Here is a 15,527-nt window from a genome sequence, read left to right as displayed (position 1 = left end):
CGGCAGCCGCGAACCGAGCACCTGCCCGGGGCAGCGGCGGGGCGGGACGGCGGCGGGCGCTGGCTCCGGCCGCGGGCTGCCGGGAGGAGCGGAGGATCGCCGGCGGCTTCCCCGGGGAGCGCGTGAGGGCAGCTCGGCCCCAGGCGGACACAAAGACGGAGGCGAGAAGAAAAATAAGACCAAAAAAAAAAAAAAAGAAAGAAAAATGAAAAACGAAAAAGAGGCAAAAAGGAGGGAAAAATGAAAGGGTACTTTCACGGCTGCTACCCCGGCGGTCTGAGCCGGGGCTGCTTTATTTAGGATGGTTTTAGAACAAAGCCGTTAAGAAAAAGAGCAACCGTCCTCCTCCTCCTTCTCCCGGGCTCTTGACATCATCTCGGGGAGAAGCGAGCCCGCGCCCCGCAGCCATCGCCTGCGCGTGTGTGTGCGGGCGTGTGTGCGGGTGTGAGTGTGTGTGTGCCCGTGCCCGTGCCCGCTCCGCCGCGGGAGGCGGGATGCGGGATGCGGGAGGCGGGATGCGGAGCCCGCCCCGGCCCGCCGCGGGGAGCGCCTTAACCCCCTCGGCGCCGCCCCGGCAGGGAGCGGCCGCGGAGCTCCCCCGGCGCGGCTAAGGGTACTTTCACGGCTGCTACCCCGGCGGTCTGAGCCGGGGCTGCTTTATTTAGGATGGTTTTAGAACAAAGCCGTTAAGAAAAAGAGCAACCGTCCTCCTCCTCCTTCTCCCGGGCTCTTGACATCATCTCGGGGAGAAGCGAGCCCGCGCCCCGCAGCCATCGCCTGCGCGTGTGTGTGCGGGCGTGTGTGCGGGTGTGAGTGTGTGTGTGCGTGTGCCCGTGCCCGTGCCCGCTCCGCCGCGGGAGGCGGGATGCGGGATGCGGGAGGCGGGATGCGGAGCCCGCCCCGGCCCGCCGCGGGGAGCGCCTTAACCCCCTCGGCGCCGCCCCGGCAGGGAGCGGCCGCGGAGCTCCCCCGGCGCGGGCTGCGGCTCCCGCCCCCCTTCCCCGGGCTCGGCCACGCCCCGGCCGCTTAGCGGGGCCGGGCGGCGGCGGGGCGGGCTGCGCCGTCCCGGCAGGGACAGCCCGGAGCCGTTCCCGCCCTCGAGCGGAGCCGGGACAGGTTTGTGCCTCCTCCGCCGCCCCGGGGACAGCGGCTCCGCGGCCGCACCGCACCGCGGCTCCGCGCACCGCCGCCCCGCCACAGACCGCCGGAACCGACGCACACAGAGCCCTGCACGCCCCGAGCTTCGCACGCCATCCCCTGCACACCCCGCGATGCTCACACACAGCCGTGCACACCCTCAGTGTCACACACCGTGGTCCCCATGCACACACCTGCACAGCCCTACGCACCCCGAGCATCACACCCCACGGTCACACACACCACAGTCGCTCACCACACCTGCACGTTGTGTGCTGATATTTCATGCACATAGAAATCTACACATCGCAGTTCCAGTCAGGCACCCCACACGCACACACTGAGCCCCACACCACAAAATTCCCTCAGGTCCCCAGCCAAATGCACCACAGCATCACACACTCTAAAACCTGCCCATGCCACCCCCCTCCACACAAAGCCCCTTCCCCAGCCTCAGTATAATCCCCAAAGCACAGGCAGGAACTCAGCTCCATGTCACAGGAGTGGAACTGGATGATGTTTAACCTTCCTTCCAACTGAAACCATTCCGTGATTCTGTACTCATTACATACAACATACACACATGCAGAAAAATGTCTCAGTGGTTCAGAGGAGCCAGCCTGGCTCCATAGGGTCCATCCCCAGCCCCATGGCTCCTGAGCCACCACCCTGTGGTGTGGAGGCTGCAATCCCTCAGGTCCTCTGGCCACATCCTGCCTCTCATCCACCATCATGTTTCCAGCAGCAGGTGTTACCACAGGAGCCTGAGGCTGCTTTTTTGTACTCCCTGAGACAAGGCTGACCTTCCTGGTGTTGCCTTGCTCATAATGGTAGGCATACTCCTGCATTAGAGCTGGGATGAAAGCTGAGCTGGTCCTGATTTCTCTGAGCCTCAGGTTACTTTCCCTTGGTTTAGGTCTTTCTCAAGTCCTGGGACCACAGGGCTCATTACTGTAATTCTCCACCCATAAAAGCAACTCTCTCTGTCTCACTCCTGGTCTAAAGCCTTTGGATACCCTTCCTGAGGCATGAAGGGGCAAAGGGAACCCAGTGCCTTGTAGGTGGATCAGATCAGAAGTCAATCTCCAAGACTGAAGCCCTCTGAAAGGTGCAGACCAAGCTGAATGGATGAAGCTGGTCACAAGGCCCTTTGGGAAAATCTTGGATGCAGGGAGGAGGAAGAATTCATTTCATCAGTTCAGCAAACAAGAGTTCACCCAGGGCAAATTCTGAATCACATCACCTGAGAGTTACCAGAATTGTTACAGCACAACATGGAGCAAGGTCTCACCTACCAAAAGAAGTGTGTACAGATCAGCAACAGAGGGAAGAGGGGAAAGGTGGAGGAAAGAGGAAATATCTGGTTTCGATCAACTCCTTAAATATAGAAGTCTGATTACCTTTCCCCATTTCTGATTCCTCAAGGGAGAGCAGGAGGAGAGGAATCTATAAATAGTTTGCAACACACAGAATCCTATAGCAAAGTTGCTGGGAAAGATCAATAGCATGATTCAAGGAGGGCTCCAAATTACATCTCAGGGGAGGGAGGTGCTGAACAGAATTGATAAATGAGTTGCAAATGCTGTGTGTGTTGTGTGTATCTAATTAACAGAGGGTGACTGGGATCAATAGCAAGGAAGGAGATGGTCTAAAAATAGGACTCAGGCAGGGACTGCAACCTGCGGGCAACAGCTTGGATGGAAATGTCCCCTGGAGTAATTAACCTTTAGCTGAAAGTGATGGTTAACATGAGGCCAAAGTGGGGCCTGTGGGCAGCTGGGAAGGGATGAGGGTTCTTGGGACTTAGGGCACAGAGCAGTGTGACATTGTGGGGGTACAGGCACGGCCATGAGCTCAGAGCCTTCCTTTGGTCAGGTGACAGTGACAAGATGCTGATTGATGTAGTGCTTTCTGGAGAAATATCTGAATATTGACATTTTACTGGGGTTGTGGAACAGAAATTACATGCTGTTCTGTGTACTCACAAACATTTCAACATTGCTTAGAGAAAAGTAGCAGTCATTTTTTAAACATCTATTTGCTTCCATAAGAATCTGCAGTTTTCTTCTTTTTTGCTGACCCTGTTACCAAGGAGGTACCCACCACTCTGAGGACCTGTCTTTGCTCATCCATACTCAACACCATGTACATATTTGAGAGAAAATAACTTGCAAAGGGGAGTGTCCTTCAATCCTTCCATCTACAACAGAGCTGTCAGGCAAACTCCAAGGGAGGATTGATGCTGGGCAGGATGGTCTGTGGCTCAGCTTACAGGCTCTGCTGAAGTGGCAGGCTTCAGCCCAGTGAGAGGCAGAGACACACCCAGGAACAGAAAGTTCATTTTGCAGACTGACTGGAGGATTTGGACCTGGGGTGTATAGCATGACCAAAAGAAAAGGAAACTGTAAAGAAGAACCTAGAAAATTTCTCTGGCAGGAAGAGATTTGGAGGGGTAGGTGGTGAGTGAAGAGCTTTTCTTTAATATAGACAGAAGTGACTAAAAATTCCTGGACAATACTTTTCTCCATAAGATTTAAAAAATAAAAAATAAAAAGTCTTTTATACTGCTGTAAATGGAGCTACCAAAGGAGCAAACCATATTTAGTAACCAAAAGGAAAGTTAACTCAAGGGGAGAACACATAACTTAGTTCCTCTTGGGTTAAGTCTAATTTGTGGGAGAACACAGGCTGGAAGACAACTCTGAGATGTGCAGTGCTTGCCCTGGCTGCTGACAGCTGTGCTAACCAAAAGTTGCACCATCTTCACAAAAAGCCAAGTGGGATTTTAAATTCCCCACATTTTAGGTAAGAGGGTGTGGGTGCTGTTGGGTCACCTCTCCTGTTTTACCTTGAGTTCACTATGCAACAAAGGCAAGAGCCAGCCTCAAGGCACTTGGATTGGGAGTTGTTCTCCTGCTCATCCTTTGGACCTGGCAGAGATTCTCCTTGAGAGAAGTCTGATGTCTCTGTCTGTGCAAGAATGGGCTGAGAGTTGCCAATCCATGAGCCATCTTCCAGATGAATCACAGGAGTCACAACAAACCAGAAGAGGAAAAAAGCCCCCAAAACAAGAAAAATAACAGAAAAATGATGATCAGTACTAGAAAGAAGACCTAACCTGTTAGTTTTTCAACACAGATTATTAAGAAACCATTTTCTTTCTCTGAAAATGGTGGCATGAAGACGACCAGAACAGCAGTTCTGATCCAGGCCAAGGTTCATTGAGCCCAGAAGCCACTCATCCACAGAGATGTACAGGCAAAAGGGAGAAATGCCAATGGAACAAGTATGTGTAGTTCTTTTTCATCTCCTTAAATACTCTCCCAACCTCACATTACCTTAAATCAGTGGATTTTCTGAGTTCTCATTTAGTTGTTCTATCCAGTGACTCATGACAGATCTTTCTCCCAAGCACTTGTTCTCCCTCTTCCTGAGCCCAGCTGAAACTTTTTGCCTCCTCAGCAAACATTCAAGGTGAGGGCAGGTTGGATGGAGCTCTGAGCAACCTGGTCTCACTGAAGATGTCCTTGCCCAGGTCAAGAGGGTTGGAATGAGATGATCTTCAAGGTTGCCTTCCAACCCAAACCATTCTATGGTTCCGTGAAAAATTCTCATCCTTCCCGAAGATGAATGGATCAATGGATCTGTTATTCAGAGCAGGAAAAGTGCTCCCTTTTATCTGTTTTGTCCAAGCTTCCTTCAGTGGTCCCCAGGCCCTGGGCTGGAACAGAGAACACACTGCAATTTCTCCGTGCCATCAGGGCTTGGTAAAGACTCTGAAGGTCAAGAAAGTAGCCCTGTTTTTAACCACTCTTCCCAGTGCAGGGCCATAAAATGGCATCTACTTGTGGCTCTCCCATTTCAATTATGCAAGAGGAAGAGGGTCCATGTGTACAGGTGAGGAAGGCAGAGGTGTAGCCCTGGCTCACTTTACCCTATAAAATGTCTCTGGCCCTTTGGGGGATTTCTTTGAATTACTACTATGAAAGAGTCACTATGTTGAATTTTGCTGTGGATGTTCTTTTAAGTAACAATTCACTGAAGGCGGTCACGCACAAGGAGCAGTTTTTGCCATGCTGTTCACATGAGAGGAGGGCTGCAAATCTGTAACAATTCCAAGACCTAATGAGATTGGCAATATATAAGAAAGACACTGAAATTTCAGTCATTAAGAATCACCAGAGGTCCCCCATAAAAGTTCTTCCCTGCAATCTACAAAATTCATTCATTAAATGATCTGGCTATGAATGAAGTCTGTCCTTTACAATGCAGCTGCAGCAGTGAAGTAAACATTGCAATTGTAAGAACTGGGAGGTGGCTCAGTTAAAAATGCAGTGCCTGATTCAAAGCCTGTCCTAGCCACATCTATCAGTTGTGGTGGCCTTTGGATCAGGCTGTTATCAGGAACACAGAGATTACGATGACAAGGATTAGTGACTGGATTGTAAGGAGTCAGAGTTCCCTGTGGTTTCACAGGCTGTCTTTGTGTCCTCTGCTTCCGCCAGCTGTGTGCATTTGCAGAGTCACTGAAGTGTTTGTGGACCATGGACTCAGTCGGCCGAGTGCAAGAGGAAGCTGAGCTCGGGTTACTGGGTGAATGCACCTGTGTCCTTAGAGCAGTAGCTCGGGAAAATGATGGAGGAGGGAACCTTCCCCGTGCAGCTCTCATTTTACTCTTTGTACCTTCCTGCCATTGATGTTCAAAGGAGTGCAACCTCTGTTGGATACACTCGGGCAGGGCTCACACGGTTCGGCGCGTTCCTTTCGCCAGGCAGTGTTTGTGCAGAGGCAGGTGGAACAGGGGACTGGTGCTTTAATTCTTGCCTCCACCCCCCCTGTGCCTGCAACATGACAGTCCTCTTGAAAGTAATCAGCAGCGACAGAAAACATGCACAAAGAGTCTCATTGACTTAGGGAGAGGGTGCTTGTGTGAAGCAACTTCACACGTGGGGGGAAAAAAAAGAACAGAATCAGACCTACACTTCATATTTTTCCCACACTTGTTTCTTTTCACAGGGAATTCGCTAATATTAAATCCACCTAGGTGGCAGGAATGTGAGCATCTGGTCCAACCTAAATAGTCTCTTCTGTTCTATTTTTATCCTCGTGTATCATTTTTATTCTGCAGAGCCTGTGCGTGGCAGAAAGGGTGAGTTCACTTCTCAGTGTACAAGCCAAAGGTCTCTTCCAGAACTGCTGTGAGGGATTTGGAAGATATTTCACTCCAGCACAGAATTTATATATAGGCACAAAGCTTTCATTAAACATGAGCAGCCACGGGGACAGCATCAGTCACTGACGGTAATGTATGCACGTCTTGTAGGCACACTATAGAGGAGTGAGCTGCTTGGAGGAATTAATGCAGCAAAGGTGTTGGATGTGGATGCATTTCTTACTGAATCGACTCCATCTAAGTTTCCTGAGCCACTGTGACTTCCAGGTCTATTTGTAGATTACCAAATGCTCACAGTGTGACTGTCACTTTTGCATTTACTGCAGCTGATGCCTCAATGTGATATTTAATGCATATTTTAAGTGAATAATTCCCATACCAAACCTGCCCCTGATGAACAATAAGTTTTTTTTGCAGAAAACCTTTGCGAGGTAAAAAGGAAGAGCCCTGAATAGGTACAGCCCTGACCATTGTCACCAGAGGTAACTGAGCTGCAAAGATGCAGAGCTCTGGGAGAGACATCTTCCTGCAGCAATGGGTACTGTATTTTGTGCAACAATTTCTGAATGAAGTGGTGGAAAATGTGCATTTCATTAAAACCACCACTGAAGAAGGAAAGCAGTTGCTGAGGGGGCTTGCTAGCTAGTGCAATAAGCTGCAACTGTTACTAATGGAATGCCACAGTAAAGGCAAAATAGGAGCTGTCATGTATATTTACTGTGGAATTGTCCTTTTCTGTCCAGAAAAAAAATTGCTTAGAATATTTAGAATAATGCTGAATGAAATGTGAATGAAATTTTCTGGTTTATCTTACTTCTCTCTTTTGACTGTCTGAGAAGCAGGATCCAGCTTTTATCTCCTTGGAATAAATGTATACTCATCTTTTTTATTTGGAAGAGATTGGGTAGGGTCTTCCACACCTCCTTCTATTTTCCTTTTCCTATTTGAGGACACATGAATACACTCACCCTCCAGTTACCTCCATCATTTTCACAGTGCATTTTCTTTTAACTTATTTTTTCTGGCCCATTCATTGTTTATGACCTGACTGCTTCCCACTAATGGAAACACTTTTCCCTTACTGGGAGGAATGGGGTACCCAGCTGCAACCTTAGCCTAGATCTGACAAACTTCAGTGGCACCTGGTGTGGTGTCCTCACTGCTCCACTTGCAGCTCTTGCCATGCTGCCTCAGTGGTCCATGGCCTGAATATTCCAACATAATCCCTGAATATTCCAGTTGTGGATGCTGCTTTGAACTCTATCTAGGATGCCTTAAGGCCAACCAAGCCAATCTGTTGTTGAGCAAGTGGAAGAAAAGCTTCTCCCCTCATCTCCAGAGACATGATGGAAGTGTCAGCTTTATCTCTACAAATTCAGACAGTGGTTGGACTGACTAGCAATTAAAAAGCTGGTGCTCAACATTGTTATAACTGTATCTGACTGTGTTGAAATGGAAGTAAGACCATAGCAGCAGCTTAAACCTCAGCTAATTTGATTACATTTAGCTGTGCCAGGGTCTCTTACGGGTGTTTTCCAAAATAAATTCCAACCTGTATATACACAAAAAGCTGAACTGTTTCTTTGAAAAGAAGATTATAGTGTTACTGGTAGAGATCAGGCAGGATATTTACTGCAGTGGAAACCTTTCCTGAGAAACTCAGAGTCAGGGCAAAGGCAGTACCAGCTCATGGAGACAATTTCCCACCACCTCAATATTATCACTTAGTTTGAAACTGGAGGAGGGAAGGATAGTGAGCCTTTAATAACTGCCCAGATCTAAAACCAATTTCAGTGCTCAAGACAGCTTGTAAACACACAATATGCTTTAAAAAGGATTGATGCTGAGCAAAGCGAGGTGCACATTTTCCTGCTGTTGAAGTCAAACAAAGCTCTAAAACAACTTCCATTTTTGATGATGTGTAAATGGCTACATTATTAAGAACCTTCCTCTGTCTGAAGATGAGAGATTTGCTTCTTAGCTCTCTTACACACATTTAAATCAGGAATATCCCACTGAGAATTGACCTGGTATACATTTGTTATGAGAAAAGAATAAAAAAGAAGTCCTATATAAAAAAATTCTTACAAGGATATAAATTATGATGATTTACACTTTTGGGCCAGGAGTTGAGATTCCTTTTAAAACTACAATTGATTGATGAAGCCTCACAACATGCCTGTGATTCAGTAAGTACTCCACTCAGTTTGCAGATGGTTGCTCTGAAGCACAGCATTGTTATATGGTTACAAGCCCAACAAATGAGTTAGTGGCAAAGCATGAACCAAATGCAGATTGCTATATCCTGATTATTACAGAGCAGTGCTTTGGGACAGCATTTCTTCCTTGTGGCTGCTCACAACACAGCAAGAATTTCTGTGGTTTTCTGTTTCTTGGCTACAAAAGTGGACATCTTAGCATGGTACTGCTGCCTCTATGTCTTCATGGTGTCACATCTCATCATCCTGAGACTCATGGCTTTTCTTGACAATCCACAATACCCCAGGGTCCAATACTGGGCCTGATATTTTTTAACTTAGGTCTAAAATACTTGGAAAAGGGGCAGATGCCTCCTCAGCAAGTTTGCTGATGACACAAAGCTGGGAGCAGTGGCCAATACCCCAGAGAGCTGTGCAGCCATGCAGAAGGACCTCATTAGGTGGGAGAGATGGGCAGGGAAGAGGTGTCTGAAATTCAACAGAGGTAAATGGATCCTGCACCTGGGAAGGAATAATCAGGCAGCAGCACAGGCTGAGAGCTGATCTGATGGAAAGCCACTGTGTAGAGAAGGACCTGGGGGTCCTGGTGGACAACAGGCTGTCCCTGAGCCAGCTGTCCTTGGCCAAGAAAGCCAATGGGATCCTGGGGTGCAATGGGAAGAACATTGCCAGCAGATTAAGGGAGGTGATCCTGTCCCTCTACTCAGCCCTAGTGAGGCACATTCAGAGTGCTCTGTCCAGTTCTGGTCTGCTCAGGGCAAGAGAGACATGGAGCTCCTGGATCTGGGCCACTGGAGGACAACTAAATATGATTAAAGGACTGGAGCATCTCTCTTATGAGGAAAGGCTGAGGGAGCCAGGGCTGTTCAGTTTCAAGAAGATACAACTGAGAAGGGACCTCATCCCTGTCTGTCAGTGTCTGCAGGGAGGGCTCAGAGCAGGGACCAGGCTCTGCTGGGTGTGCCCAGCAATGGGACAAGAGGAACGGGCAGGAACTGATGCCCAGGAATTTCCTGAACATGAGGAATAATTTCTTCCCTGTGCAGTGACCAAGCACTGAGCAGATTGCCCAGAGAGGGTGTGAGGTCTTCCTCAGTGGATATTCCAGAGCCATCTGGACACAATCCTGTGCCTGTGCTCTGGGATGGCCTTGCTTGAGCAGGGAGGTGGAACCAAGTGACTCCACTGAGGTCCCTTCCAGCCTGACCCATTCTGTGATTCTGTGAGGATTCTGTGATTCTGTGTAATGCATCTAAGTCACTGAAGTAGAAGTTCAAAAAGTGTGTTTACTAGAAGGTTTAGAGATGCTCAACTAGCAACCCTAAAGGGCCAGTCAAGAAAATGGATGGCTGCCACTGATGGCTCACACTATAGATGTGCAAGACAAGGCCAGTGATAAGGCCAGAATGCACAAAGAGAGTGAAAAGAATTGACAGCAAAGGTCATCATGCAGGGGATCTAACCTAGATGGAGGAAAAAGCTGACTGGAATGAAGATGTAGGAGACTGAGGAAAGAAGTGAACAGAGAAATTGGATGCTGAGGATGTGGGGCTAGGAGGGAGATGGTACAATCAGTCATTTGACACTGGGCAGAAAAAGATTGTGGTCAGAGCTCAGAAAATGTTTATCAATGTCCACTTCAGCTGTGTCTGCAGCTTTTCCAGCTGTCTGGAGACTCTGGATGAATCCTCTTGGCATTTTTTCTTGAAGGCAACAAAGTAGAGGAGGAACAGATAGCACCCGCATTTTATTTTCCTCAGGGGGACAGGCAGTCTGTCATGCAATGTTCCAAACCCAGGGATGTTTGGGAAAGGCACATTACGTCCAGTGAAGTTATCACTGGCCTGATACTGGCATAATAAAGTGGACACTCAGACCTGAACTCTGTGCTGAACTGTGTGCCTTGGAGATTTCTGAGCACATCTCTTGCTAAGGCTTTTCTCTTGCATGGACATCACACTGCAGAGACTTTTGCCTGTGCTTGCACGTCAAGAGAAAATATGTGAGAAGAAAAAAAAGAGCCAGATCTCCACCAGCTCTTCAGTTTTCTATTCCCAGACTGCCTTAGTGCAGCTGAAGAACCCTTGTGTGTTCCAATGTCTGAGGGCATTAAAGCTAAAACACCTCCCTGCCATCCTCCTGAAAAGACACTTTAGGAGGGAAACTTGCTGTTTAAACAGACATTCCCTGACATTAATTTTATGTCTGCAGTGGGTTCATTTCTCTGCTGCTAAAGTATGGTGGAAAGACATCTTTGCAAGTGTCTGCAGACGCCTGCCTGCGAAGCAGAGCTTAGCAGAAGCTGAGTGGCTTTTTCCCACCAGCAAAGCAAGATGTCTGGCTGCAGCACACAGCTTCTGCTGGATAGCCACACTGCTTTTAGGACATGGTGCCAGCTTAGCTAGACAGTGGCTGCCCACACCTCCTCACACCCTGGGGCAATGCTGCTTGGACAGTGAAAAGCTTTTGGTGGGTGGCCAAGCAGCATGACTGGTGCTGGCCCTGGTTCTCCAGTGTGTGCTCAGGGCACTGCTGGGCTCTTCCCCACTGAACCTGCTCTAAAGCCACATTAAATAACCCACAAGAGTTGCAGGTCAGAAGTTTATGAGACAATGGCAAATGATATTTCTGGCCTGCTGAGTCGTGAAAAGGAGATGGGGAAGGAGGGGCTCGGGACTTTTTGGTTTTCTCTGAAGATCATGCCTTGGCAAGGTTAAATAATTTCTGGCAGATTGAAAAGACCCATTGGGCAGATTGGAAAGTCTTGCAAAGGCCTTTTTTGAGCAGACTGAAAAGGCAGAAATCTGAGCTCTGAATATGAAGCTGCTTGATAGCTTCATAAGACCACTTACTATCAATCTCATCCTCTTAGCACAGCAGAGGATGAGACAGCAGGGCACATGATTGAATGTTTTTCATTTTTGTGAAATAAACTGCACTCCACTCCCTACTGCAGCAAGTGTCAGGTGTGCAAGATAAAACTGGGGCTGAGGTACGCTCCAGACCGTGGCACATTCTACATTTCAAATATACACAGCACCATCCCTCCACAGGCTACACAAGACTGAATTCATCACACTTTCCAGCACACTGCTAAGTAAAACAGAAGACTGATACACTACTAATAGTTAAAGCTTCTTATAGCAGCCTCATCTGTTATCACATCCTCCGCCATCGTTCAACTTCTCCTCCCACCTCGCAGTTACTCTGGCCCTCGTACTCTGTTTATCTTGCTCTTCCTCTCCTGACTCCATGCCTCTTTCCATGCTTCTCACTTGCCTGGATTCAGTTTGCCTGCTGGCCCCTGGTGCCACCAGCTCACACAAATCCTCAGGGAAAATCATTTCTGTCATGACACAGGACAAGAGCTCAGGACCACCTTCATGGGGTGCCAGCAGAGATCCGTGCTCCTGGCTCTGTAGCATGGGACAGCTCTGCACTCCTCTGGGCTACAGCTTCTGCACTTATGGGAAGAAGAACCTTACTCAGGGCTTGACTCTCTGTGTGTCTTGAAATCTGGAAAAATCAAAGCCTGGGTTTGGTGGAAATGACTGGTTTCACTGGCAGTTTGCATGAGCAGAGACTGAGAATGAAGGAAAAGACATTTAGGATTTAGCCCAAAGCATCTATTATGAATATGTCATTAAATCCATCCTAGCACAACTTTTGCAGTTAAGGAATAGAGTAGGAGCTTCAGGCCTGACCTGGAGCTGAATCTAGGGGATCTGAGGAGAGAGGGAGAATTTAATTCTATGTAAGATCACTATTAACTGACACACTGTCATGATGCTTTAGAGAAGAGAGAGAGGATGATTACGGAGGGAGAGCAGGAGCCACAAAATAGCACTTTTGTTTTTCAAAACCTTCACATAGCTTGGCAGAACAAATGACAACAGAAGTTAAAACAACACTTTTCAATTTTCCATTCTTTATTTCCACATGATTCTTCTGTGGAGCTGCAATTAGGATATTTATTTCCCTGTCTTGTGCTTGTTCAACACAGAATGTCAAATGGTTCAGTAACAGATAGAAAAGCATGGCTCTTATCTCCCTATAAATATGAGTGCATCTCTGCAGGACTAAATCCAGGTATTCATGATGCTCATAGTCACCATTACCCTATTACCCAATTGCCTTACATTAATGGATTTCTCCTTGCATCACTTGACTGAGGAGAAATTCAGTGCTGAATTACTACCTTCATCTTCCAGACAGAAAACTGCATCTTAGAGAAATTACAGCATTGACCGGGTGCCCACAAGAAACCTGTGCAGATCAGAAACCTCAACCAAAAGCAATGCAGACACAAAGGCCAAATCTGCTCCCCCAGGTGCCTGTCCAGCACTTATGGGAACCAGATTTCCTTGAGACTGTTCCCCAGTCAGGCCCACACAAACAAGATTTCAAACCACTACATCATAAACTCAAAGCCAAACCAAAATCTGACAGAAACTGGAGAAAATGCAGCTTCAAAGCTGCCAACAGTGTCAATTATACCTGCTGGGAATTTGACCCAATCCATTCACTGCATCCAATTATGCAAACAATAAACCACTGAAATTGTCAGATATTATATACCTTTAATGGAAGATCAAAGCAGTCCTCTAGAATGTAAGATCTTGGGGAATTTCTCTCTGCTGGATTGGGAACAACAAAAATTCTTAATGTGAGGCAAGCATTCTCTTTTTACAACATTGCTAGTAAATTTATTAGAAACAGGAAATTTCTTCTGTAAGGAAACATGTCCTCATGAGAAATTTCTGATGAAGAAACTGTCCTCCAGCTCTGAATTCCCATCAGATACCATTCAGGATCTCCTGATTAGCAGGAACTTTTCCAGACTCATGTTAAGTCTGTCTAGGGAATGGCAGCACCAAGACCCAGCTCTTGGGGTTGGTAGGTGTGGACACAGCTCACTGCAGTCAATTTAGTTCTTGATAAAGACAAAAAATGGTTTGAAAGAAAGACTATTGGAAAATCTTATGGCTCTACCATAAGGTATATAAAGCACAAGTTCATCCCCCTTCAAACATAGCCAGGCTTCTCACAGCCCCATGTCCATCCAAGCTCTAAATGAGCACCAAACAGGGAGTGACTGACACCCCTGCCAAGTCTGGGCACCAAAAATTTGGCTTCAGTGAGACCAGTGTTAAAATTTCTATGTCACAAGTTCACTTAGGGAATTCAGATGATTCATATAAAGTCCACTCACCTCATAAAGGGCTAAAGCAGACAAAGAACTCAGCCTGTGGAGGAGGAGGTACTTTGGTGCCACAATGGTTTGCAACTGCAGTGCTTTGGTAATTCTGCCCTGCTTCTGGTATGGAAGGGATTGTACAATCCCATTTTCCTTTCTCTCTCAGAAACCTGTTCTCTGCTAGCTTTGTTGGAAGCCTGTTGTAGCTGTTAGCCTGTCACAGTGAAAGTATGGCTTTATTTATTTAAACAAACCAACAAACAAAAAGACAGTCTGTGTGCCTGCTTCTCTTCCTGTAGGAATTTGATCAAATTTAGCTTTACAAATGCAGAAATAATTCCATTCAGAAGCAAATCCAGAGATATTGTTGTCTGTATGATATCCAATGCTTTGCTTCAGAACTGCAGGAAACAGAGACTCCATTTTTCAGCACTGAGATTCTTCCTACTAAAAAAGCACATGGAACCTTTTCACTAAACTTCTCATATTCTCCCAGCCTGAAGGTTTTTCCAGCCCTCTCTAGCTCCAGGTCATGTCCTTCTAGTGTCTTGTCAGCTTTCAGATTGTCTCACCTTTTCATTCCTATTTTCCTTTGCATTCACTCATTATCTCTCCCTTCATTCTCAGCAATCTAGTCCTTGGTTAAAGTAAATGTCAACTTTTCTCTCTACTGGCATGAAATGATATTTTAACATTTATGCTCTTGCTTTTCCTCAACTCATAATTAAAATGATCAAATTAGCTATTTCATTAAAGTCAATGGCCAGACTGCTAACAGAGCCCCTCTTTTAGTATAATTTAACATCAACATACAGTGCAATGAAGGTGCCTAGCACTTGACATATGCCAGCTGGAATAGTTACCAGTTAGCTCTCAACCTAACTGAAATAATTTGTCACTACTGAGCCAGCAAAGAATGCTTTACTCTGGTTGCTGCCAGAGTATCTGCCACAGTATCTTGGCCCCAGATACTGTGCCCCCCTAACTGAAATAATTTGTCACTACTGAGCCAGCAAAGAATGCTTTACTCTGGTTGCTGCAGTTTAGTATCTGGGGCCAAGAATTCTAGTGCCTCCATTCAACAACATCACACATTAATTTGTCTTAGCTCCTGTTCCAGATGCCTGAATTCATCACAACAACTGATAAGAGCCAAGATTGTTTTAACCCACCTTCATGCCCTCCTGGTCTGCGTGGTGGCCCTATCTCTGCTCTCAGTGTTGGTTAAAAGAGATTCAAGGCCAATAATGGAGATCCCACTGTCCATGAAGGGCAGCACCCAGCACTCCTCTGCCTGTGGCCTCCTTTTCCCTGTGAGAGACCCATCACAGATCCCTAATGCATGATCTGGATAGAGCAGTTCATTTAAAATCACTTATTGACTCGGTGCCTTGGAGAGATCCATGAGGGTTACAGAAAGATGCTAAAACAGCTGTTCTCTAATGAGAATGGGTCTGATTAGTGACACACATGTGCCAAAAATTTCCTTGAAGGGCTAGGTTAGCACACACAGGAGAATAAGGGCTTTGGTATTTAACAGGCTTTTTTAATCTTTGCCTATGCAGAAATGAATCACTTGATAACTTGTTTTTCCAGAAATTAACATCTCAGTACTGATAGCAATAACTGAACTGAGTGTGCTTTCTGAGGCATTCAGTGTCCTTTTCTGAGCGTGCCCCATAAAGGGTAAAACTTATTTTACACCAACAAGTCTGAATATTAATGACCATACTGAGGTCTTGCTGTTCCCAGTGTGGGAAAGGGGAGCTGGGACAGAGAGCTGAGAAGTCCCTTGGACAGC

The sequence above is a fragment of the Passer montanus genome, unplaced genomic scaffold, assembly GCF_014805655.1.
Source record: "Passer montanus isolate IOZ18808 unplaced genomic scaffold, ASM1480565v1 scaffold78, whole genome shotgun sequence".
NCBI classification, from domain to species: Eukaryota; Metazoa; Chordata; class Aves; order Passeriformes; family Passeridae; genus Passer; species Passer montanus.
This window is presented reverse-complemented; position numbering follows the sequence as displayed.